This window comes from Leptopilina heterotoma, unplaced genomic scaffold, assembly GCF_015476425.1.
Source record: "Leptopilina heterotoma isolate Lh14 unplaced genomic scaffold, ASM1547642v1 Lhet_135, whole genome shotgun sequence".
Taxonomy (NCBI): Eukaryota; Metazoa; Arthropoda; class Insecta; order Hymenoptera; family Figitidae; genus Leptopilina; species Leptopilina heterotoma.
In genome coordinates, this window is record NW_025110854.1 from 2,803,947 (window position 1) to 2,830,414 (window position 26,468).

Consider the following 26,468-nt stretch of genomic DNA (forward strand, 5'->3'; position numbering starts at 1 on the left):
GGCATTGCTGACTTTTAATTTAGAAAAGAGTAAAATCTTACATTTTAAATACAAGAAACAAAATTAATTCACAATCCATTGGGGGTTGAGTTCACACCAACAATAAAGCAAAAGAAAAGTTTAATTCCAGAAATACTGTAAATGTTCTATCGAGATAATCAATTTTTAAAACAGGAATTTATATTTTTTAAAATTCTAATTTTATTTAAAAATTTTACTCCCTTGAAAGTGAACTTACTTAAGTATGAAGCGAGAGTGTAAATCTCTTTTCAATAAGAAGAAATTTTATCCTGAATTTAAATTAATTTAAATATCAATTTCAATTTTTTTTTAATACCTAGATCAATTTTTTCCAGTGAATTAAATATTTACAATTTTTCCAGGGATGACTGTGTTACGCATAGGAATTTTTCAAAAATAAAAGAAACATGTATTTTTAATTATATCGAAAAGTATTATTTACAAATAATGATTGAAAAAAATGTCGAATATTTCTAAATTTATATAATTTTTTAACTATTTTTGGATAAATTATAATTTTTTGTCTGCGTCTTTTCCTTTTTGTTTTTTTTTTTATAAATTTATGTATATATACTTTATAATATAATTTAATAAAACCAATTCTTATGTTTAAGTGTAAGATAAATTTTTGTTATTTTATGAGAAAAATGTCTGCACGAATTTATATTTTTTAAAATGAGAATTTCTTAGGAAAGCTCTCTCAATGATTGTATTTCTATTTGCGTTGAATGTTGTCCAATAAATATGTTGCAAAACTTATCCGGAAAATAATAAAAATAAAAAATGGTCATTAAAAAAGTCTCAAAAAAAGTCGAAACAAAAAGAAATTTCAAAAGTAAAATTTAAAAAAAACAATTTTTGAAAAATTAATTTTAAGAAATTTCTCTTTTATTGCAGATTTAGAAATTTATTTTTTTATTATATAAATAGTACTTTTTTTATTTTTTTTATTTTCAATTATTTTTTAATTACTGAAGACGTTCAAGTATTACGTACGAATATTTTGAAAATGTTTTGAAATGTTATTTATATTTTTTTAATTCATTAAGTTTTGATATATAATTCTTTACCATTTACCTAATTTGTTTTCAAATTTGATTTGGACACATTTTTCTCAAAGAAAAAATTAATCCAAAAATGGATTATTTTAATCCTTTTTAGTTCAAATTTAAGCTACTGATAGTTTAGTATGTAAGTAGTTAACGTCAATTTTAGTCAGGCAAAACTTAGGAAGTTATATTTTTCATTCTCAATAGTAAAATACCTACAATATTAATACGTTGTATTTTATTATTATTATTATTATTATTATTATTATTATTTATTATTTTATTTTATTTTATTTTTTATTCATTTACTGAAAAATTATTTTCAATGCTGAGGAGTTCAATTGCTTAAAATGCAGTCATAGAAATAAAATTTCTGAATCAGTATATATAGTAAAAAGTCCCAAAATGTTGAAAATTATTTATTTATTTACAAACGTCATTATTGTTGTGTCACTAATCAAAGTTAATTTTAGTCAAACCAAACAAGTGAAAATTTATAATTTCATTTCATTTAAAAATTTTTAATTTGTCAAAAAATTTTCAACGCAATACTTAAACATTTTTATATATTTCATTTATTATTATTATTATTATTATTCAAAATAATATTATTATTATTATTATTATTCAAAATAATATTATTATTATTAATTAATATTTAATAATACATTTGTTATTATTTATAATTTTTGATTAGTTTATTATAAAATTTTTTGTTTTCTTTTATATACAATAAAAATATCTATAAACAATGTTGAAAATTTGTTTCACAGGAAACTACCCACAATCTATAGTTGTTTATTTTGAGGAATGAACTTTTCTTATATATATGTACATACATACATGTACAATATATATTTAAGTATGCGTATATGCAAACAAGGAAGCATTCCTATAAATAATCTGCAATACATTTTAAGGCTCTTTGCATAAACATACACGCAGAAACTACTTACTTTGTAGCTCAGGGATTATCTGTCTAATTGCAGAATGTGGAGAAACCTTTTGTACATAGAAAATCCGGTGAAATAACAGTGATCCAGACAAATGTCTTGGGGTCTCCCCCATCTACCTCGCTCGCGTCTAATTCCCGTAATCCCCAGAATACTCGCTTGGAACTTTTCTTTTGAGCTTCAGATTTTAGTTGGCGGATTCGTTTCAACACAAAGATTTTCTTTGACTTAAGAATTCAAACGAGGGAATAAGAATTTCGATTTTTCTACTTTTTCTTTCGGCTATTTTTTTAAATATTTATTTTTCAATATTATGAATTTTTATTATACTTTTTTTCGATTTCTCTTTAATTGAAATAATGATAATAATCTTTAATTGAAATAATTGAGGAGCTGGATTCTAGAACCGGCTCTTCGCTCGGAATGCACGCGCTAATATCAGTCGGGTAGCAGTGACAGGCCCAGAGGCGCTCACTGCCACCCGACTGGTATTAGCGCTTACGGTCCGAGCGAAGAGCCGGTTCTAGAATCCAGCTCCTCAATTATAATAATAATAAAGAAAATAAAAATATTATAAAAATAGAAAAAATAAAATAATAAAAAAAAAATAAAAATCGGAAAAATACTAGAAAGATATAAAAGAATGCAAAAAAGTAGACAAAAAAACTTGAAAAATAAAAATACCAAAATAATAAAAATAGTAGAAGAATAAAAAAAACTACAGAAAATATTTAAAAAACAGGAATACTTAAACAAAAGAACAAAAAGAATTCTAAAAAGTAGAAATACTAAAAAATATGGAAAAAACTAAATTACTTAACACCATGTGTCGATCATTTTTTTCTTAAAATATAAAAAAAATTCATCGAATTCTTTGTGAATAACTGTAAAATATGATAAGGATGATAAGTAAGAACAGTGAGTATTGTATGTATGTACTTTAATATGTATTTAATAAACCCTCCGAAGCTCCAAAGTTTCAAGCAAATTCTATCAATTTTGGAAAATTTTATCCGTCATATTTGATCCGACATTTTCAGTTTTTGAAAACCGATCTTAAATTCTTATTCAGCGACCTCAAAAACCCCCCAAGTATCGAGTTAAAAGAAAATTCAATGAATTTTAAAAAATTTTGTTCGACATATTGGATCTGACATGCTTAATGTTTTAAAGCTGATTCGTAATAATCGACCCCAAAAACCCCCGAGTAACGAGTTTTAATCGAATCCGAAGTATTTTCCAAATAAGTTTCTGCCATATTGGTTTTTGGGGTTATTTAAAAACCCTGATGACATTGGGTTAAATAGACCTCGGATTCAGATTCATCGACCTCAAAAACATAAGGTACACATAATCAGACCCCCAGATCAGAAACAAAAATTTTTTTTGTGAATCTGTGTAATGGAAATAGATAATGCTTACACCTATATAAGACTACAATACTTAATGAAAATATTAAAAGAATAGGAAAGTTCAATAGAAATAAAAATACTAGAACAATACTTAAAATATAAAAACAACAGAATAATAAAATTACTGTCAAAATAAAAATAATAGAAAAAAAATTTCAAAAAATAAAATTGATTAATACTGAAGTTAAAAATACCAATTCCTAAGACTTATAAAAACAAAATAAACTTCTTTTTCTAAAAAAAAAAAAAAAAAACTATCCTCGGAAAACATTTATTTTTGACTAAACAAAATTCGAAATAACGAACAGAAAAAAAATATAATAACAAAAATATACCCATTTTCCTCAACAAAGTTTGTGCGCGCATGCAATCGGACAATTTTCCAATCTAATTTCTTCTCACATTTTTCACAGTTTCACACATTTCTCTCCTCAAATCTTTTTCTTTTCATTTCTTTTTTTTTTGAAGAACATCTTTTTCTTTACCCGAATTATTTTTTTTTTTAATATTCTAATATTATACATGCAATTTACTATTTCTTGTAAGGAAGACTCTATAAAAAAAGGTTATGCTTATAAAATCAAATATATTGAAAAAAATGCTAATAGTCTCAAAGTACAAATTTTATACATTCCGTAAAGTTTTTATTTCTTTTATTTTTTAATTCAACTTCATGCGTTTGTCAACTATAATAAAAAAATCTCTAAAAGATTTTTACAGCTTCTCTCGCAGCATTTCTATGTGGGATGCACTTTTTATTAATAAAAAAGAAAGTTCGTTTAATTGTAAATTCTAATTGCAAAATTAGCAAGCAGTTGCTATTATAAAGAGCTGCTTTAGATTATCATAATTATATGTAGATATAGTCAGGGAGAAATAATTTACATTTGTAATTTTTCTTAGTTCATAATAAAATATTACCCACGGTAAATTTTTTGATTTTATGTACAGAAAAAAATTATATTTTACAGTAACAAAAGTTTTGGTTAAACAATAAAACTTTTTACAAGAAAAAATACAATAAAAAAAATAAAAATTTTAGTAATATAATAAAAATGGGAATATGTTTAGAAAAAAGTAGAAAAAAATGGTATTCTTTCAGAATAATGTAGGCAACAAAATTTGGTGAAAGAATTCACGTGCCAGAAACAGAGAAAACAGATTTTCTCGTGATTTATTTAGATCCAGTAAAGAAAAAGATACGTGTGACTTTTAAGCTCTGTAAGTTGTCAGGTGACTCATCCGGATTTATAGCATCGATCCCAATAAATCCAGTGCTTAGCACTTTTCGCAAGAAGTTGTCACTATAAAATAGTTTCAATTGTTTTTTGCTTTTACTTTGAGGTCCTATAGTTTTGAGAAATTAAAAAATTAAATATAATAATTAAAATTGAAAAATTAAACTTGAAATATTAAAAAAATATGAAAAAATATTGCACAATATTTTATTACAGAAATTCAAAAAGTACGAAATACAAAATAGTGAAAATATAAAAAAAGTTTATACTGTGAAGACATATAAAATAATTAAAATATAATTAATATAAACTTATAAATTTTTTATAATTAATTAAAATATTAAAAGAGTGTTTAATAAAAGTGTTTAAGAGAAAAAAATTTGTAGAACACTTAAAAAGTGTTAAAATTTATGTACAATTGGAAAATGGACATGCAAAAAATAGGGTAAGTGCGGGTATAGTCGGACAGTACTAGTAGTCGGACACTTTCGTGTTTTTTGGCAAATAAATAATAATGCATTGTGATAATTACTTTAAAAAATATACTGGACGAATGTGTAAAGTTTATATTTTATGAAATTAGTGTTATTTTACAAAATAATTAAACAATAAATATTTTATTTAATATTTTAAAAATCGTGGTGTCCGACTATAGATACAACCATTTTCGAGTAGCGCGATGAGTGGCACAAAGTTTTGTTGATAATTAATCATAAATCTTAAAACTTATACGATTTAAATATTATATTAATAACTTCTAATATGGTTTAATTCCATTTTCCAGCCGATAGCAATTAAAAAATTATCTGTTTTACTTTATAAATCCAAAATATATGACAGATGTCCGACTATAGAAAAAAGGGAAAAAAGTGTCCGACTACTAAAGCATTCGTAATTTTTCATTAAAATGTTTATATTTTATTAAATACTCAAGTATTTGTAACAAATTTATATGATTTTTAATCCTGAAGAACTCTTTTAATTGATAATGTGCTTATAAACACAGTAGATATTTGTTATTTCAAGAAAAAAAGCATAATACACGGAGAGACCGAGATTACTAATTTTTGTATAAAATCACACTAGAATTTACTATATTCACATTGCAACCACCGGAAATAAGGGGATTTTTTGTATTTTTTACTATTTTCTACACTAAGTCACTAATCCGACAAATATTCACCAAATTAGCAAAGTTTCTTACTATTTCGTCCAATAGTTCCAAACAACTGTAGTAAACTCAGAAGTATTGTGTACGTAAAATTACTATAGTCGTTGTAAATGCAGAAAGAAAGAGTGAAAAGAAAAAATACGGATTTTTGTCGCCGGTTTCCCGTCAATTCTTGACTAATGGAGACAAACTGGAAGGATTTTTACATACACAGACACACACACACTTATATATTTGTTGGATAAATATTTGAAGACACACACATGTTTATTTCACTTATATGTATAGACGCGGTTAACTAATACACTAATACACAACTGCACGCACGACGACGAATTTCACTGAAAGTATACATCTTTGTTTCCTTATATATTGAATGATGAAAATTTACAGCACTTACGAGAAAGCAGTTTACTTTTAACAACTTATTATAAGACATAGTTCTTGGGACAGGAATAGATGCAAAATTTATTAATTTATAATGGTCACTTTCTGAGATAACGAACGACCTACGTTTCCCTTTATATTTAATTATTGTAGATAATATCCAAATTTATTTTACATACGCGAAACATAGTCACTGTCAATGATCGGATGGCATCGGCTCATTTACGGAGATTGACGAAGTTAGCAACCAATAGAAATGCAGGCGCCATATGACTGCGCTCGCTAGCCACACTTGCTCACCAAAAATTACTACAGTGGATAGAAAGTTTTAGTGGAAAATGTCTTCATTTGTCAGATTTTGTCTAATTAAATTAGAGAAAACTATAATCAATTTTCGCTACATTTACAACTCTTACACAAAATATTAAAACTTGCTATTTCAATGTAGCAAATTTATCTATTTCTTTTGTAAATTTATCTAATTCTGTAGTATATTATGCTAAAAATCCCCTTATTTCCGGTCATTGCAACCATTTTTAGTAATTTTTGCAAATGTGGGTCTCTCCGTGTATAAGATCGTATCCTTAAGTGTCCGACTACTAGTGCATTTACCCTATATATTTATAAAAAATTTAATATTCTAAATAATAAAAATTATTGATTTGTTCACCTGGATTGATCCATTATTACTTATAAATACCAGGAAGAAAGTGAAAATTCCATTTTAAAGAAATCTGTGTTAAGATATTAATACAGATTAATTATTCTGGTATCAATTACTTACAAATGTAACAGTTACAGTAAGAATTAGTGTGTTTTTAATTAGGTAATTAATTAATAATATTATTATACAATTAAATATTATTAATACCTACTAATAATTTCTTGTTTGTATAATTTTTTACTAAATGTTTGTAATTAACCGTTTATTACATTTCGAATAAATTATTTTCATAAATGAAATCGATATGGAAGAATTATATTTTTGGAAAGGTTTAAAATTTTTCAAATAAATGTTTATCTATTTATTTAACATTAGATTCAAATTTCAATTAATAATTTTTTGTATTTAAGTTCAAACTGTTTTAATAGAAAAAATTAATAAAAATTTATTTAGATATTCGAAAATATTTGGAAAAATATGAATAAAAGTATATTTATTTGAAAATGTTTTCAAATAGGTAAATAAAAAATTTATTTATAACTAAACTATGATGCCAATTAAATAAATAGTTTATTTGTTCAAAACTGACATTTTGAATAAATAAATAGATTAAAAAATTGTCACACTAATCACGTTAAAAAAAAATTTTTTTTTGAATAAATTCTCGAAAATATGTTTTAATTTTCTAAATTTCTTGTTTTCGAAACATTTGCGATAATGAAGTATAATTAAATTCAAAACGAATGAAACACTTGAAAGCGTCTCAATAAAACTTTATATATCATAAATTTCGTTTGTCCTGCATTTCCGAATGATGCTTGAAGTGAATGATGATTGCGGGAAATTATCTGACTTCACATTCCAGACACGACAAATGCAATCCTTTTGTCCTAATAATAATTTTCATCATGTCAGCATAAATTTCCATATTATCATTTTCATTTACCTATATACTATGTTTCAAAGCTTAACGAATGCATTTTATCATTTCAATTTGTATTTAAAAACAATAAGTAATAATAATAATTTTCAATCCATTTTCGAATTTTGTACCTAGTCTGAAAATTTGTTAATTTTTATTCTTTTAACAAGAGAGAATAAAATGCAGATCTTGTAGGAAAATTAGTTTTTATCTCACACTCTAAATCTGAATGAGTGAAAATTCCACTGATTTCAATTCAGTGACCCAGTTTTCTTTTATGAATCAGGTGGAATTTCACTGACAATCAGTGGTTTTTACTAATTCTCAGTGAAATTCCACTGAAGAATTAAAGAAAACTGTGCCACTGAATTGAAATCAGTGAAATTTTTACTTATTCAGATTTAGAGTGCACATACGCAAAATGTTACCGACGAAAAAATGAAAACTCTTCCACCAATTAATCAGTAAAATTTTTACTGACAATCAGTGCAATTCCGATGATTGTCTGTAGGAATTCGCACCGAGAATCAGTGATTCTGTTTTATTGAATGTCGATAAAACAGATTAACTGGTTAATTTAGTAAAAAAATTACTGTCAATCAGTGAAATACTACTGAAAAGAAACAATGAATTTTTACTGACTATTAGTCATATTTCACTGATTAAAATACAGAAAACTCTTCCACAAGAACGACTAAGAATCAGTTATATTTAACTAATTGTCAGAGTGGTATTTCACTGATTAAAATTTAACCCTCCTGCGCATACGTTTCCACCCACAAAGTCACTTGCAAATGCATACATTTTTCAGAATTTTGTATTTACTCGTCGATCGGCATCTAGGGGTTTTCGGGATCGCTGATCGCTAAATTCCAAAATTCAAAATGGCGGATCCAATATGTCGGACAACAATTTTGAAAAAATTTTCTAATCGTCCCGTCTATCGCTATCTAGGGGTTTTTGAGGTTGCTGATTACGAATATAATGTCAAAAATTCAAAATTCAAAATGGCGGATCGAATATGGCGGACGACAATTTTTAAAAAGTTTTCTAACCGACACGTCTATCGCTATCTAGGGGTTTTTTAGGTCGCTGATTACGAATATAAAGTCAAAACTCCTAAATTAAAAATGGCAGATCCAATATTTGCAATTTATTATGTGTAGTTTGAAAATAGGACAACAATAACCATTCAAAAAATGTTTTTAAAAATTTTAAACATTTTTTGTTTATTTTATTCAAGAATTGATTTTAATTTCTAATTCTAATTATTTTTATTAAATTATTATTATTATTATATACATATATATGTATAAAAAATTTTTTTGTTTCAAATAACTATTTATCGACTATTAAATAAATATTTACTTGAATGGAATAATTTTAATTTAAGTCCATTAAGTTGTATTTTAATAATTAATTTCAGTAATTGAAGCAAATACCACTTAATTAAATTAATTAAAAATAATTTGACTCAAGTAAATATTTTTTTGATAATAGATAAGTAATCGGTTATTTGAATGATATAATTTATTTTCAGTTTAGTATATATATTATTATATTTCTAAAATTTTGAACATACAGATGAACAACAATATATTTTGATTAATTTTATTAACTTTAATTTGATTCACAAAATGTTTTTTCTAATTAGAAAAAATATTTTTTACTATAAATATATGTTTGCAATTACAATATATTTTATTTTATTCCAGTAATTTTAAAACATTGTCGAAAAGAAAGTACTTGGATCGTTTTGAATGTTCAAAACTTAAAGGAAAATATTTATTATAATATTTTTTATGTGACTATTCTAATTAATTACATTATTACTATTATAATTTTTTTAACAATGGACTTTAGAACATTTTTTAAAAATCGATGTCCACCATATTGGATCCTCCATTATAAATTTACGAATTTTGACCCCGTATTCGTAATCAGCGACCCCGAAAACCCCTAGATACCCAATGGGAAATGCCAGTGTAGTGCCGATGTTCACCACTGGCTTAGTACTCAGACGATTGTTCGGCGTAGTCTAGCCAAGCCTCGACAATTAGTGCTGGCGCAGTACAGAATTTTTGTTTCGCCAAAGCTTGGATAAGCCACGGCGGCAAGTGCTGGCTGAGTATAGAAAAATTGTTCACAACGCTCTTTGCCAACATTGCTTTTTTGACATAAACTTGAAAAAAATTATAAAAAAAGTTTAGGAATGTTTATAAATATGAATTTATTGAAAAAAATTAATATTTTACTTTTCAGTTGTTCATTTTTTATTCTTATTAAATTTAATAATAACAATTTAACACAATTGTCTAATTTTGTAAATAATAAATTATTTAAACAAATTAAAATTATAAACAAAATTTAAACTTTAATCTCAATAATAATTTGGTTCCTATTAAAATACTGTTATACTTCTTACTATGAATAAAAAATTATTAAAAAATTACCACGTAATTTAAGAATTACGTAAAATGTTAAATGCAATAAGTAAAGTAATTTAATTATTAAAAATTTAGTTCAATTTATTTTATTTCAATTTATTATTTCTAACGTATCCCTATTTTTTTCTCATCTTTGACTCAATAATTGTATGTCTGAATGATACTGAGATATTAATACTTTACTGTACACATGTGTCGTTAGCATAGTGGTTAGAGCGTTAGTCTGTTAGTCCGTAAGTCGTAGGTTCGATTCCCCTCGTCAGCAATTTTGTTTATTTTCATAGGTTTGCGATATTTCTAGATTCCATTTGTTAGGTACTAAAATATGAAAATCTAGTGCACACTTAGGGGCTGTCCATAAATTACGTAAGACATTTTTTGGGAAAATTTGACCCCCCCTCCCCCCTCGTAAGATATTTTACATACATTAGCGCCATTTTTCCTATTGTTTTATATATATATTATATTATATATATATTTTTTATAAGTTTAATATCTATTTTTTTTCTTCAAATGACACAATAAAATTGTACCTAATCATTAATCTTTTTAAAAAATGGTTTTTTAATAGAAAAACTGTCCTTTTTAGAAAAGGGGCCATATTGTTGATTTTACGTATTTTTAAAATTAAGAGGGGAGGGGGGTGGTTTTAAAAATTTAAAACCTATTGGTTTTTTATCTTCAAGGTGCCCTGAACTGGAAACAATTCTTATCTGAATAACTTCCAAGAAGAATCAGAGATAGAACAATTAGTTGGTATCGCAATCTTTAATTCCGTTTTTCTCGAAATGACGTTTTTGGCGTTCTAAACTTTGAAATTCCTTAACTCAGCAAATTTTTAACCAAAAAAGTTCTAAGACCACTCAAAATTTTCCAAATTTTGCCAGGAATACGCCCATATAGATAACTCCAATAGTGCCAAAATGGGCCCTTTTCATGTGGACGTCCACAATATAGTGTGCTAAATAATTTAATTAGCTTCGTATGTTCATTGAAAGCAATTTGCAACTTGTCCAATGTCTTAATATTTACTTAAACAAAAGTTATTAACAAAAATGTTTGGTTTATGCGCAGGAGAGTAGTGTAAGTAACACAGGAACAAAGTCATGTTTATTAGTGGAATGAGAAAATTTTCATTTTAATTAAAATTTTTAGTGTTGAAAGTAAAGTAGGTAATGGTAAACGAGTCAGTAAATGATCAGACGACGATAGAGTAAAGAGATGCCAAGTAGAAAAGACAATGTTTAGTCAGACATTAGTAGTAGAAAGTTTTTAGTTAGTAACGCGGTAAAAAGAAAACAAATTGTAGAAGAAAAAAAATATTTTTAGTCAGATATATGTAGTAGAAAAATGAAACTGAAGTTACCAACGTTGCGTTGATTCAACAAAAAAATTTTTTTTTTTATTTGCTTAAAAAAGTTCAGGATACAAATTTTTCTTGTTTATTTTTAACCCAAGTAAACCCTCCAAACTCTAAAGTAAAAAAAAATGTGGGGAAAGTTCCTATTCTTTTCTCACTGATTTTCTAAAAATCACGAAATTTCAACTAAATTAATAAAATTCCTCGTCCCGGTAGCAATTTTTTTCTTTTTATAATTACTTATTCTAATGTCACAAGCACTTAAAAAAAATTGCAGAAGGTTCCAAGTCGGGGAAAACAGTGATTTTGTTTTATTAGGCACGGATTTTTCGAAAATCCGAGGATTTCAAGTGAAATAATAATTCCTCGCCTCAGTAGCAATTTTTTTTCTTTTGATAATTTTTTATTTTCATGTCATAAGCCATTTAAAAAAATTTCAAGTGATTCCAAGTAGGGGAAAGCAGTGATTTTGAATTTTTTTGAGTTACGAATTTTCCAAAAAATTTGAAATTTCAACCTAATTAATGATTCTGTCGTAGATCTTCCAAAAATTCAGAAATTTCATTTAAAAAATCAAAATCAATGCTTTCCTGACTTGGAAGTTGGAAATACTTCGAATTTTTTTAAATGGCTTGTGACATTAAAATAAATAATTATCAGAAGAAAAAAATTGCTACCCAGGCGAGGAATTATTAATTTGGTTGAAACGTGATTTTTGGAAAAAATTCGACATAAAAAAATTCCAAATTTCTGCTTTCCTCGATTTAGAATCACTTGGAATTTTTTTTAAATGGCCTGTGACATTTAAATAAATAATTATCAAAAGAAAAAAATTGCTACCGAGACAAGGAATTATTATTTCACTTGAAATTCTCGGATTTTCGGAAAATCCGTGCCGAATAAAACAAAATCACTGTTTTCCCCGACTTGGAACCTTTTGCAATTTTTTTTAAAGTGCTTGTGACATTAGAATAAGTAATTACAAAAAAAAAATTGCTACCGGGGCGAGGAATTATTAATTTAGTTGAAATTTCGTGATTTTTAGAAAATCAGTGAGAAAAAGATAAGAACTACTGTTTCCCCACCTTTTTTTTATGTTAAAGTTTGGAGGGTTTACTTGGGTTAAAAATAAACAAGAAAAAAATTTGTATCCTGAACTTTTTAGAAAACATTTTTTTAAAAATTTGTTCGTTGACTCATCGTTCGTAACTTCAGTTTCATGTAAAAAAGTACTCTCTAAATCTGAATATGTGAAAATTCACATATTTGTACGTTATAAGTCGTCTTCTCGATCAATAAGTGCATATACACTTATAATAAGTGAAATTTCACTCAGAATAAGTGAAAAATTCACTTATTTATAAGTGTATATGCACTTATTGATCGAGAGGACGACTTATAACGTACAATAAGTGAAATTTCACATATTCAGATTTAGAGAGTAGAAAATAGTTAAATATTCTAAATGTTTCGTAAGATAAACAGTATTTCAATATTTTTCAAGAATAGATAAAATGGAGTTTGATTAGACATGGTATAATAATAAAAGATAAATAATAAAAATAAAACGTAAATAATAGAAATACAAATAAATAATAGGATAATAGTTCCTAAACATAATAGTGCACTGAGAGAAAAATATTTTGCAGGGTAACATTCAATGAGAAAATTTTTTTTTTAAATCATAAATAACAAATAAGTAGCCAACCAAAAAAATAAGTTTGAGTTAAACATATTTTATAATTGAATTTAACGTAATTTTTATTGAATCAAACATATTAGAGGAAGGTGCGATCCGGTAAATTATTAAACAAACCAACTTATCTTTATAATAATATATTGCTTTGATCATTTTCTACTCATTTCGTTATTTATCTTTATAATTATGTTCAATTAGAAACTCAAAAAATACATGTTCCCTTGTCTTTACTAAAAATTTGTCAAGAATGTGATCGTTTGTTTTCATATGACATAAACAAAGGTTGTCGAATTTTTTCTAGGCATTGCAGCAAATTTTAATGCCTCTGTATGTGAAATTTATAAGCTCTCATTACCCCAAGCTCCCTTATTATGTGTTGAATCAAAATTAATGTGTTTAATTCAAAAATAATTTTTGGTTGACTGTGTATAACAAAGATAATTGTGTTTGATTCAAATATATTGTTTTCTCAGTGTAATAATTGTACGTGGTACCATATTTAATACTACATAGACAGATAGCTATTTTGATTATATCAAATACAACAGGTTGTACGGAGTATAACAATATTTTTGTAACATCTTTTATGGTACCGGATAACATCTACTTTTTAATATCAAAATTTTATCATCCATTTCTCTCAGTGTAAAAATAAATATTAATTTTCTACAATCCCTTTAAATTAATTACTAGTTAACAACTAATTACAGATCCTGAAATGAAACTCTAATGAAGAATAATAACAATTAAAATACGAAATTTTAATTTTCCATTATTCATTATAATTTAATTAAAATCGCTTTAATTAAAAGGGATTAAGATCCATAAAGTGGAAACCACATTTTCGTATGTTCCAAAGAATAAATTGAGGCGGAAACTAAATATGTAGAGATTATGTATCTATATATGTAGTTGTGTGTGTGTTGTATATACAAAAATATTAAGTTAGATAATGTTGCGGTTTAATGAATTTAATTTCGCTCAAAATTTACTGAATATATGTGCAAGTGTGTATATATACATATAACTCGGGATTACGACAGTTTTCTCATTAAAAGCCCGCGCGCACACACACGAAATTCCGCGAGGGGAAAGTGGAACGTTAAGCGTGGTTCATGCATATTTTCGAATGGGCATTTAAATCTCCAGTCGCGAATGTGGTGGCAGATTGAAATCCCAGATTGTCGTATAGCGGGCCATTGAGACTAAATAAATTGCTGAATTATCGTTCGATATAGGTATGCATACAAGAAGCAACTTTGAACTTTGTCATCCTGAGGGAATTGAAAAATGGACCATGGATTCGATAATTAAACACGAATATGATTCTAAAGTTTCGAACGTTCAAATGAACGAGGATATTTTTTTACTGCTTTTCATTTGTATTTTTGTAATAAAATAATTATTTTGTATTTTTTTATTCTGAAATGGAAAAGTTCAGCATCTGTACTCCAATTGAACGCAGTAGCAGTGCCACTGTGTGATAGGTGTCGTGCTAAAATGTGAAACGGATTTTGACTTTGGCTTGAGGTACAGATGTTGTACTTCAAATGCTACTGTTTAGAAGTACAGTATCTGTCGGTCGCTATGAAACAGATCCTGTACTAATTAGTTCGTACCGCCGCCGCGCTGCTTGAGCATAGTATCTGAACTATGAATGACACCAACTGAATAAAATTAAGAACAGGCACTGACACGCATTTTACACGGCCGGTGTTTGTCACAGTACGGATTCTGTGCTTTTCTTCTCTCAGTGTAGTTTTCCAAAAACAAAAAAATTTTGTTAAAACTCGTACGATTAAAAAAAGAGAAATAATGCAAATTTTTTAATTCTTTCAAAAAAATAACTTGAGATTTTGTTAAAAAATTGAACGCCTCGACCTACGTGAAAAGGTTTCCGGAATTTCTGCGAATAGACTTTGGAAAAATTTGCGGAATGACTGCAGAAAATTCTGCAGATCGATTTCCGGAAAATTTTTAAACATAAATTTGTAGTGAATCTGGTTTTTGGTTCTGATTTTCATTTTTGATATTTTTTATCAGAGAGTCGTCAATTGATTTTCAGATGTCAGGTTATTTGTGGATAACTTCTTAAGAAGTTGTTGTCAAAAGCATTGAACTAAAGAGAAATAAATTTATTAAGTAATGGTAAGTAATTAACTATTAAATCAATTACGTTTGATACAATATATATAGGAAAATATGCATTCAATTTAGAGGAATCCGCATAAAATCAAGATTACATTTTTTAGGGTGAATGATTATAATTTGTACCTTATTTCTTGATCAACAACTTAAGAAAAATTAGTAAACGCAAAATGTTAGTTTTATGAGTAAAAATATACTTATTTTTACTTATTTTTTTATTGTAAATAAAAAAAAATTAATAATAAGATATTAATACAAAAATTTAAAAAATCATGACCTTCAGGAAAAAGATTTATTTTTATTTGAAAAAAATATATTTCCGCGTTAAACTTAGGTATAGAACAAAAGGACAGAGATCTGTAAATCTGGAAATATCAAGATTATTATAAGTAAATGTAAAATTTACTTCCAAGTGAATAAGATAGCAGACACGTATAAACTATAACGTGAAATGAATTGCGAGGAAAAAAAAGTTGGAATTCTAGATGGTTTATTTTACACGCATGTTGTATAGTGTTTATCCCTAAGTTCACTGAGTAAGAAGTTTTATTGAGTCATTTGAACCCTCAAACGACTCTTGTCGTATCAAGAGGCTAAAATTTCTCACATTCTTCTTTCACTACGTGTGGGATTCCCCCTCAAATAACTATGCGTTTTACGAGCAGGGCATTATATTGCTTAAATAACAGAAATGAAACAATCACGAAGTAGTAAAACTCGCTTTTAATTTATTTTTATTATAATTGTTTTTTAGTAGTATACGATTTTTTTTATTATTACTATATTATTTTATTAAAAGTGCGCGCAAGAAGGGGGAAGAATTTTACGATTTTCTCACTAAATTTAGTTTATTCTTAATTAATTAGAAGAAAATGATAATTAATTCTGCAGAATTAATTTTCATTTTCTTCTAATTAAACGAACTTAATTCTTAGCATTTATGCATGTCCTTAAAACGTGCCTTGGCAAGACACGATTTCCGAACGTTCATAGTGTCTTGCCTTGGTACGGCACGACCTCCTAAAAGTTGTTTGTCATGCCACGGCATGATTTTATAAGAGTTGTTAGTGTCTTTTCGTGTCCGTGTCGGTCCCTGGTTCAGATAAAATTTTTTTTAAAAATATGAACAAAATTTTTCTTTTTATTGAGTGTATTACAGTTCATACGTCAAAATCAATAATTAGAATTTAATACCTAACAGTATCGTAGGTATAAAGAAAAACTATTTTTACTTGGTATTATTTTAGGGCTAAGAAAGCAGATAAGTCGGTGAGCGGATATAAATTCGCAAATGATCGAAATAACCCCGTTTTATGGTATTAAAATATCAAACATTTAAAAACTAATTTTCTTGGCATGTCGAAATTAGGCCTATTTTTTTCTTTGTTTATTATATCTCACTACGTCATGAAATAAAATGTTTTCTGTACTTATGTACTTCAGGGAGTTATAAGGATAATATTGAGTCAAATATTTTTAAGATATTTGAACAGAAATAAAATTTAGTTCATTTGAACGTTGAAAACTTTAGGGAAATAATTTTCACAAAAAAGGTATCGAGTTTGGACAAATGAAGTAAAAATCAAAAAATGTAAACTCTTATAGTATGTACACATAAATCTTCTTTCTATGAACATAAGCAGAGTTTAGTCAGACGTGGCATAAATCAGAAATTTCAGTAGAATTTCTCAATTCTTAGTCGGGCAAAAAAAGAAATAATAAATTTCAAATGGAAAACATTGTCTTCACTGTTATAATGCAGGAGCAATAAAAGCCTTCCAGTAGAAAAACTTAATTCTTGTCAGGACAAGGTGAAGATTCAAAAAGTTTTTGTCGAAATGCCATAAATTCAGTGAATTGGTAAAATAGAGATAATAAATTTCTAGTAAAAATGGCAAAGCTTAATCATATGAGACAACGATTGAAAAGTTTTTCAGTAAAAAAAAAGAAAGTTCTTTCAGGAAAGTACTTAAAATTTCTAGTAGAGAAATCAGAGTTTAGTTAGACGACAAAGAGTTTTTAAAGTTCTAGTAGTAAAAGCAAAGTTTAGTCAAACGTTGATAAAAGTGTGAAAAAAAGTTTTCCAGTAAAAAATCAGATTTCATAGTATAATAAAATGTGTTTTTCAAAAGTCGACTAAAATTTCAAAAATTAAATGAAAAATAGAATAAATGTTTATTTATTATACACTGAAAAAAATGATATTATCGATTTTGTCATATGTGTATGGTTAGGACGTATAGCTGAAACAGGAATACTGTATTGCTGTTCTTAAAATACAGTATTGGTGTTCTCCACATACATATTACTGTCTCTCACATACATATGGCTGTTCTACACTGCGTATGGCTGAAACAGCAATACTGTGTGGCTGTTCCATATCCACAAATATAATATGTGAGAATTGGCCATATTTATAGCAGTACCAAAAATATATTTTTTTCAGTGATATAAGTTAATTGTATGAAAAAAATTATTTGAATTACCGACAGTAAAATTACGTTTTTTTATTCGTTATTTTGCGATAATTACTTTTTATGAATTAGATACATGGCACAATTTTCTTTTTCTTTTGTTCTTTCTAGATTTCGAGGCAAAAAACTTTTCTAATCTTAAATAAGATATGCAGTTTCGAATCGCCCCTTTTTCGCTTATGAAAATATTGACTCTGATTTACTGAATTTGAAACGAAGTGAAGGTCAATGTTTGCTTAAAAAATAAATGACAGTGAGCTGAATCAATAATCTTTTTCAATACAAATAAAAGTGAAGAGTGGAGAAAGTGGGAAGAAGATTTTGTTTTCCGAAAAAATTATATTATGTTTGAATGAATATATTACAATGTATAAATTCGTGGTTTCCGATTGCCTTTTGATATACACACACATATATATATATATATATATATATATATATATATATATATATATATATATATATATATATATATATATGTATATTCAGGGGAGACTGGGGCGAAAAGTTAAATTTTGCATAAATGATTTTTTTTGCAATATAAGCCGCTTACACGGAAAAGTTCTTGGGCGAGTCGCTGTACCTGTTGTGGTGGCGCTGAGTGACCAGTACCTATGGTAAAGTGACAGCCCCATTTTGGTAGCTCATTTCACCCACAGAGACTGCTGCTTTCCTACTGTGGGGCGTCAGAGCTCTCTTGTGGGGCATCAGAGCTCTCTTTAGAGAGAAAGCAGAAAACCTTTTCTGTGGGAGGCGAGTGAGAGACGTCTGCTCGCCCAAAAACTTTTCCGTGTAGATGCAAATATTTATACATCAATATTGTAGGGCAACTTGTCCTCTACAACTTTCAATAAAAAAGTTTTTGATATTTTCGCATACAATACATGTTATGTCCTTTTTTGAAAATTTTGTTTTTTTTAACTTTTCGCCGCATGCTGGGGCGAAAAGTTAAATGGCTGGGGCAAAAAGTTCAATTCTATTTTTAGCCTACTAAAACTATTTTCTGATAGGTGTTAAGTAGTAGATAAGTTAAAGTGTACGTAAACAAGTAATTTAGTTAATAAAAGATCTTTGTTTACTTAACAAAAGCTTTAGAATAATTATAAAGTTAATAAATTGAAATTTCAAAAAAAAAAAAAATTTTTTTGGTTTATTTCACGTGAGCAGTCTTGTTTTTTGATAAAGTACTTGCCTAATGTCAAATAAATCATTTTTAAACAAATAAACCCAAAAAACGAAAAATAAAAAAAAAATTTTTAATAACATGTAAAAATACATTTAACTTTTCGCCCCACCCATTATTTAACTTTTCGCCCCAGGGTGCGTTTTTGGCTTTAACAACAAATATAAAAAATCTGACTAAAGATATTTAGCAAATACCTTTAGGTATCTCTTCAGGGGACCCAAATAATGAAGTAAAAAAATCGCGGTGAGAATAAATGCAAAAAATATACTTAAAAGTTGATATTTTCTTTTACGAAAAAATTTTCAAAAGTAGGGTGAAAAAAAAATTTTAAATATGGACACCACAAAAATTAGCAGAATGTCACATAACTCCGGACATTTATTTAGGGTGATAACACCCTCCTATAATTAAAATTGCAATTCTCTAACTATTTCCGTTCGAAAGATAATGAATTTTAAATGTTTTTACAATTTAACTTTTTGCCCCAGTCTCCCCTACAATTTACATAAATAAACCTTTGACATTTACGAAATTTATATGGAACCGAACAATGAGAGAGATTATGTACATGAATAAGAAAATGAAGATAAGCATAAAAGTTTTGTTTATACTTGAAAGCAGTTTATCTCTCTTTGTTTCAAGTGAACATTCGACGAAACTTTCTTATAGAGATGAAAATATCATATTTACTTTTTCAAAAATAATTCCAAATTTTTCTCGAAATTATATTACATAATATAAACTTGAATATAAGTCCTTTCTTTTTAATTTTGAGTTCCTTTTCTTGAAAAATTTTTCCATAAACTTGTAGGAATCGTAAATATATCAAAATAAAAAATTTTTATTGTTCATTGATTTTTAATATCTCAGCTTTCTTTATTGTTTCTTCAGGAAATCATTTACCGAAAAATTTTAAATTTGATTGATTCATTTTTCTTTACTTTTTCTGATTTTCCAGAAAGGAATTCCAATATCATATTTTAAAACTTTCATTTCGTATGTATGTGCAAATATTAAAATATCACAAATATTTCGAGTTCTCTAGAAAAGTGTGATTTTTTTATTGTAGATTTTATTGGGAAACACAAAATTATTAGATTCAAATTCATTAAGTTTAACTGTATTCTTTATCGTTTTAAAAAACGCTTTTTGCATATATTTTAATAAAAATTGTTCTGAGTCGCTTATAGGTTATCTATTTACTTTGTAGCACTGTTTGAAACTCATCTTTCGATCCCTTATTGAACATTCTTACGTAATGTTAATGAAACTTATTAACGTTTTAAAAAAGTGAAATTCAGAAAAAGTGACTTTTTTGGGTACTAAATTGTAATAAAATATGGCAATAATGCAACTTATGAGGAAGTATTGTGAGTCTAGTGAGTCACACTTTTTCCTATCTCAATATCTTACACAAACAATTTTTTTTTCAAATTAAAAATTTTTTTTGTGTCAGTAGGAGGTATAACCTAATATAGGTATATCATAAGCAGTTTCTTAAAAGTGTCACTTATCCAAAAGAAATTTAAGTTCAATAGGAAAATCCTCTTTTATGATTTTCAAAAATGTTGGGGAATTGTTAGTCACCGCCCGTGTAGAAAAATTTCGGGGCAGTCTGGAGTCCAGTGATTGCCCCAACTAGACGCATCTGGACGGTCTAACTGTATGCTATATGGGATTTTTCTGGACGGTCTAATTTAGATTGTCTAACTGTATGCTACCTATATGGGACTTCATTGGCATCACTAGAATTCAAAATTTTTAAAGTACAATTCACAGTACAATCAAGACTTTAGTGCCCGATTTGTCGGTCTTCTTTGAATTTATACATATGGATTGTCACTTGAAAATTCAATGGAATAATTTAGTATCTAAAGAATCGTTCAAAAATAAATATTGTAGGTTTATATGAATTATTATAAATAAAATTTTCAATGAGTTTAATTAAAAATTCTAAAGATCTTAGATTTTTGAAAAATGCCTAATAATTCAAATTCTCCTGAAATTAGATAAATTTTTTAACATATTGTATTTGATTAATTATTAAAAATAATTTATCTGTAGAAGAATTTTAGTTAAAAACACTATAAACAATTGAGTGTTGGAGAAGTTACAGATTATTGTAGAAATTTAATTATTTTCAAAAGTAACAAAATTCTACACAGAAATTCAATTATGTTCAAAAATTTGTTTAAATTCTCATCAAAAGTTCAATTATCCTTATAAATAATAAAATCGTTCTCTGAAATTCAATTACTTTCCAGATTTTTAACAAGATTCTTGGCAAAATAAAATGTAAGGAAAAATTTAATTACTTTCGTAAATAAAAAACCTTTCACAAAAATTCAATAAGTATTTACAAATTTTTTATAAGTTTCTTCTCAATAATTCAATTATTTTTATAAATAATAAAATTCTCCAAATTTTTTTATTATTAAAAATTTCTTAGTTAATTTCAGAATTTCTTAATTATTTTTAATACAATTTTAATCAAATTTTTCGAAAAGTGTATAATTATACTTAAGAATTCTATTGAAATTCGTCATTAGAATTCAATAATTTAAAAAATTTTTGATAAAACTGAAAGTAATACTTTAAAAAATTGTTTAATGATTATAATTGTAGTAAGAATTATTTATTTAAATATTCATATATAATAATTAAAATAATTCGGGATTATTATGTGTAATAATTTTAGTCATAGTTTTTACTTCGTCCTTATAAGCAACAGAAGATATGACACTGGCATTGATATGTTACGGTCAATGTCGATTATTGGGCATTGTCGACAATGCCCAGTGATTTTGGGCATTGTCGACATTGCCCGTCAATTTCGGTCAATGTTTGAAAATTTTCAAGATATTCAGCTTTCCCGGGCAATGTCGACATTGCCCGATCTATCTTGGGCAATGTTAAAAATGCTGTCGATGAAGTAGTCATGATATAAACAAAGTTAATATTATATCCTTCGCATTCAACTTTCAATACTTAATCACTTTATTTTGTATAAAAGAAAATAATATTGATTAGTTTGCAATCAACTATCAGAAGGTATCGACGTGTTTGATATTTTACTCGATATGGAAAATTCAATTGATAAAGCTGCAAAACGTGCAGATAATAGTTTTTTTATTTCTTCCGATGATTAATTAAACCGCTTAGTGACGATAATGAAAAAATTTTGTATTATGTAAAGAATGAAGAGCTCGTTGAAGTTCTTTTTAATGTACATTTCACGATTGGGCATGGAGGAAGAAACCGCATGGAATTTGAGTGTAAAAAGTTGTATTGCAACGTGACAAGGGAAAGCATCATGGAGTTTTTGAAATTGTGCATCGTTTGCCAGAAAAAAAGTTCGAACAAGAAGAGGGGCCTCGTATCAAAACCCATTTTACACAGCATACAATTCAAGAGCTCAACTGGATTTAATCGACATGCAATCGCAAGAACACAATGGATTTCGATTTATAATGGTATACCAAGATCACTTGACAAAATTTGTCAACTTGCGTCCTCGGAAGTCCAAAAGAGCGGAAGAAATTTCTTTAAATTTAATGAAGATTTATACTCTTTTTGGCGCGCCCGCTATACTTCACTCCGATAATGTTCGAGAGTTCGTGAATTCTGTAATAACAGAACTTCATAAGATGTGGAGTGAAGTCAAAATTGTTCACGGAAAACCCCGTCATAGTCAGTCCCAAGGTTCAGTTGAAAGAGCTAACAGGGACATTGAAGAAATTTTATCCGCGTGAATGGAAGAAAATCATTCGAAGGATTGGCCAAATGCTCTAGATATTGTCCAATTTCGTAAAAATCGTTCATTTCATGCAGGTAAGAAAATAAATAATAAGTAATCTAATTTTGAAATAATTTTCATTTAAATAAAATTAATTAATTATTAATATTAATTAATATATTATTTAAATTACATAAATAAAATTATATAAATAAATAAATTAAATTCAAATTAATTAAATTTAGATTAATTAATTGTCAACATTAATTAATTAAATATTTAAATTACACAGTTAAAGTTATATGAATTTTGTCAAATTGAATAATTTAATTTTGAAATATGTAAATCTTGCTTTTAATTGTTGAGATTTAATTTCTAATAGCATTTAATAAATATTGATAATAATTGAATATTTTTATTGTCAATCTCTCAGAAAACCTCAATGATACTTTGTGTTTAGGAATAGGTCGTTCACCTTTCGAGGCTATGTTCGGTTGTTCCGCACAAGTCGGCCTTTTATCAATTGGCATACCACATTCAGAAATTAATAATATTAATACAGAGGAAGATATCGACAGGATTTGTAAAGAAAACGCGGAAAATCAAAACAAAACAAGTGTGACGCAACCAGCTGCAACAATAGAATCAAATTTAGAGTTGCCTAACATTGAAATTTTCAATGATGCAAACAATGAAATTTTTAATAATACAATTTCCATAGACCTGGAGGCAACAAAAAATACTGAAACTTCAATCTCACGTCAAGATGCAACTGTGGAGTTGTTTAAACCTGGTATTTATAAGAAATTTTATTATATCTCTATTTATTTACAATAATAAATTTATAATTCTTTTTAATTTTAGACAATCCGATAACAAAGCGACTTCGAGACATATCCACAAATCGAGAAAACGCAAGAGAGTGCTTAGGAAGACAAGCCAAAAAAATGTTGAAGCTTTCTGAACAAAGTCAACCGCCTATTGCAATTGGATCCACGGTTAGACTACCTATTCCTGATGTGGACAGAGCAAGGGGAGCACCGAGAAACATTTTAGCAGCTGTTATAAATATTGATAACGATTATTACACTCTAGGTGGGTAAATTCTGTGGCTTCATATTTATATATTGACTTATATTAATTAACTTATAATTTATTTATCTTTATTTTTTAGGAAACGAGCATGGAACATTAAATAAAAAGTATGTGAGAAGCGAATTTTTCAAATGTACCGGAAAATTGATCAATGTCGAAAATGTTTCGGCTAAAAAAGTATCCCTCAGAGAAGCTGCTTCTCAAAACAGTGTATTCGGTGCACAAGGCTACGAACGATGCAACTGCAAAACCGGATGTGCACAGAATAAGTGCAAGTGCTTCAAGAGTAACAAAAAATGTAATTCGAAATGTCACATTGACCGGGCATTGTCGACATTACCCAATAATCGACATTGACCGTAACAGATATAGTAAAGTAGGAGAGTTCACACCCAGACTTCAGTGGCCGTGCGGTTTAAATGCTTCGAGTCGGGTCGTCAAGGGTGGGGGGCGTGAGTTCGATCCCACATGCGAGCGGATATTTTTCATTGTAAGTGTTATATAAAATAATAAAATTACTATATTTAACCTGTATAAGTGTTATTAATTAAAATTGTAAACATGTTTGTAAATAATGTTAAAGGCCTGTTAAAGATTGTAAAAATAATGAAAACATAAGCGCACAAAATAATTATTTCAATGAAATTTTTTAGGTGGTTGTTGTTTAGAGCATATAAGTAAGTAAAAGGCATGAAATATATGCTTATGAAAAACTTACTGTGGACGAACAAAATAAAATAAAAAGAATGTATGATCAACCTTTCAAATATTATTAAATAATGAGGTAGCTCACAATTTCCCAATCTCCCCTAACTTCTTAATGCTTTTGATTTTAAGTTTTTAATTTTTAATGCAAGTCTTGAATGTTAAAGAAAGTTTAAGATATTCAAGATAAAAAATTTCATTTATTATAAACCCTCTGTTTAACAAGAAAAATTATTTATTTTTAAATTTATAAAAAATTAAATTTTTTTTATTTTTAAAAAATTTTCTCTGACTTTAAATAAAATTCTTTGATTTTCCTTATGTTTTATCATCTTTATTTTTTTATTTAATTTGTTTTATTTTATTTTGTTTTTCTAATTAATTTTTTGTTATACTTCGTATTTTTTATTTAAGATATAAACATTAGTACTTATTAGAGGTGTGCAAAAAGCTCGAAACCCGAAGCTCGAGCGGGTATTTTCGAGCTTTTCATTTTTCGAGCCGAGCTTATTCAGTTCGAGCTCGAGCCGAGCTCGGGCCGAGCCGAGCTTTATAAAAAGCTTGAATAATTTCGGGTACTCGAATTGATTCGAGCCCTTGAGAAAATCCAAAATTTTCTTCATTAATTTTTAATTAAATTCTTTTTTTTCAAAAAAAAATTTTTTTTAATTTAAAAGCTCGAATTAAATCGAGTACTCGAAAATTTCGGTTACCCGAATTCATTCGAGTACCCGAAATATTCGAGTACTCGAGTGAATTCGGGTACCCGAATGTTTCGGGTACTCGAAAATTTCGGGTACCCGATACATCGAGCCCGGCTCGGGCTCGGCTCGGCTCGACTCGAAAAAATTGCGGCCCGGCTCGGCTCGGCTTTTCGAGCTTTTTGCACACCTCTAGTACTTATTTAAAATGAATTCATGTACAATGATAATAAGAGTTATAACAAATTACATCTAGGCTGGCTTAAGGGGTTACACCACTGTAAATGCCTCAAAAACAACGTTTTTTCAGGAATTTTTTTTGAATGGAAGGGAATGACATATAGTTATAATGTTTTCAGAAGTTATTGACTGTATATTCAAGTAAAAAATTACAAATTTTTATTAATAAATATTCCAAAATGGCGGCACAGGAACTATTTTAGTAATGCATATTTTTTCCCAGGAGCTCTACGGCAAGCAGTATAAGTAATGTAAATTTCAGTCTAGAAACAAATAAATTTTTTTTCTTAATCTACATGAGAATAGCTACAGAAATACGTAGGGGATTTTAAAAATATTGATTTTTGTGTAATTGGCAAGCATTTGAAGAAAAAACTCATTTTTCGACCAAAAAAAACGACACTTAATTGTTTATAACAATTGTGTAAATTAACTTATCAAAAAACCCCTACGTATTTCTGTTCAAAATTTAATTTTAGAAATGTAATAAAAAAACCCGATTGAAAATATTGAAAATTGTTTGAGTTATACTGCTTGCAGATTTCAAAAACTGTGTTTTGAGAAAAACGCGTTAAAAGAGCAACACTACTACAGCGGGCTGTAAGAAGCATTTGTTCAATAATTTTTTTTAGTGTAAGGAAAGGAAATACAGTAGCAATATTTTAAGTAGTTATTAACTTATATATTCAACTTAAAAATAACAAATTTTAATTAATAAATATTCCAAAATCTCCGCACTGGAGCCATTTTTGTAATGCATGTTTTATGTAAGTTAAAATTCTTCTCCGTTAAAAAAGCTTGAAATTTCAATGAAATCGATTTCAGACATGTATAAATCCTTTTTTTCCTTATTCTAGAAG

At 27.4% G+C, this 26,468-nt stretch overlaps 1 protein-coding gene across 4 annotated transcripts in view; it reads right to left on the reverse strand.

Annotated features, from left to right (window-relative positions):
- Nucleotides 1–26,468, reverse strand: part of LOC122497695 (small conductance calcium-activated potassium channel protein) — a 659,102-nt gene that overhangs the window by 235,266 nt on the left and 397,368 nt on the right. The window lies entirely within an intron of this gene.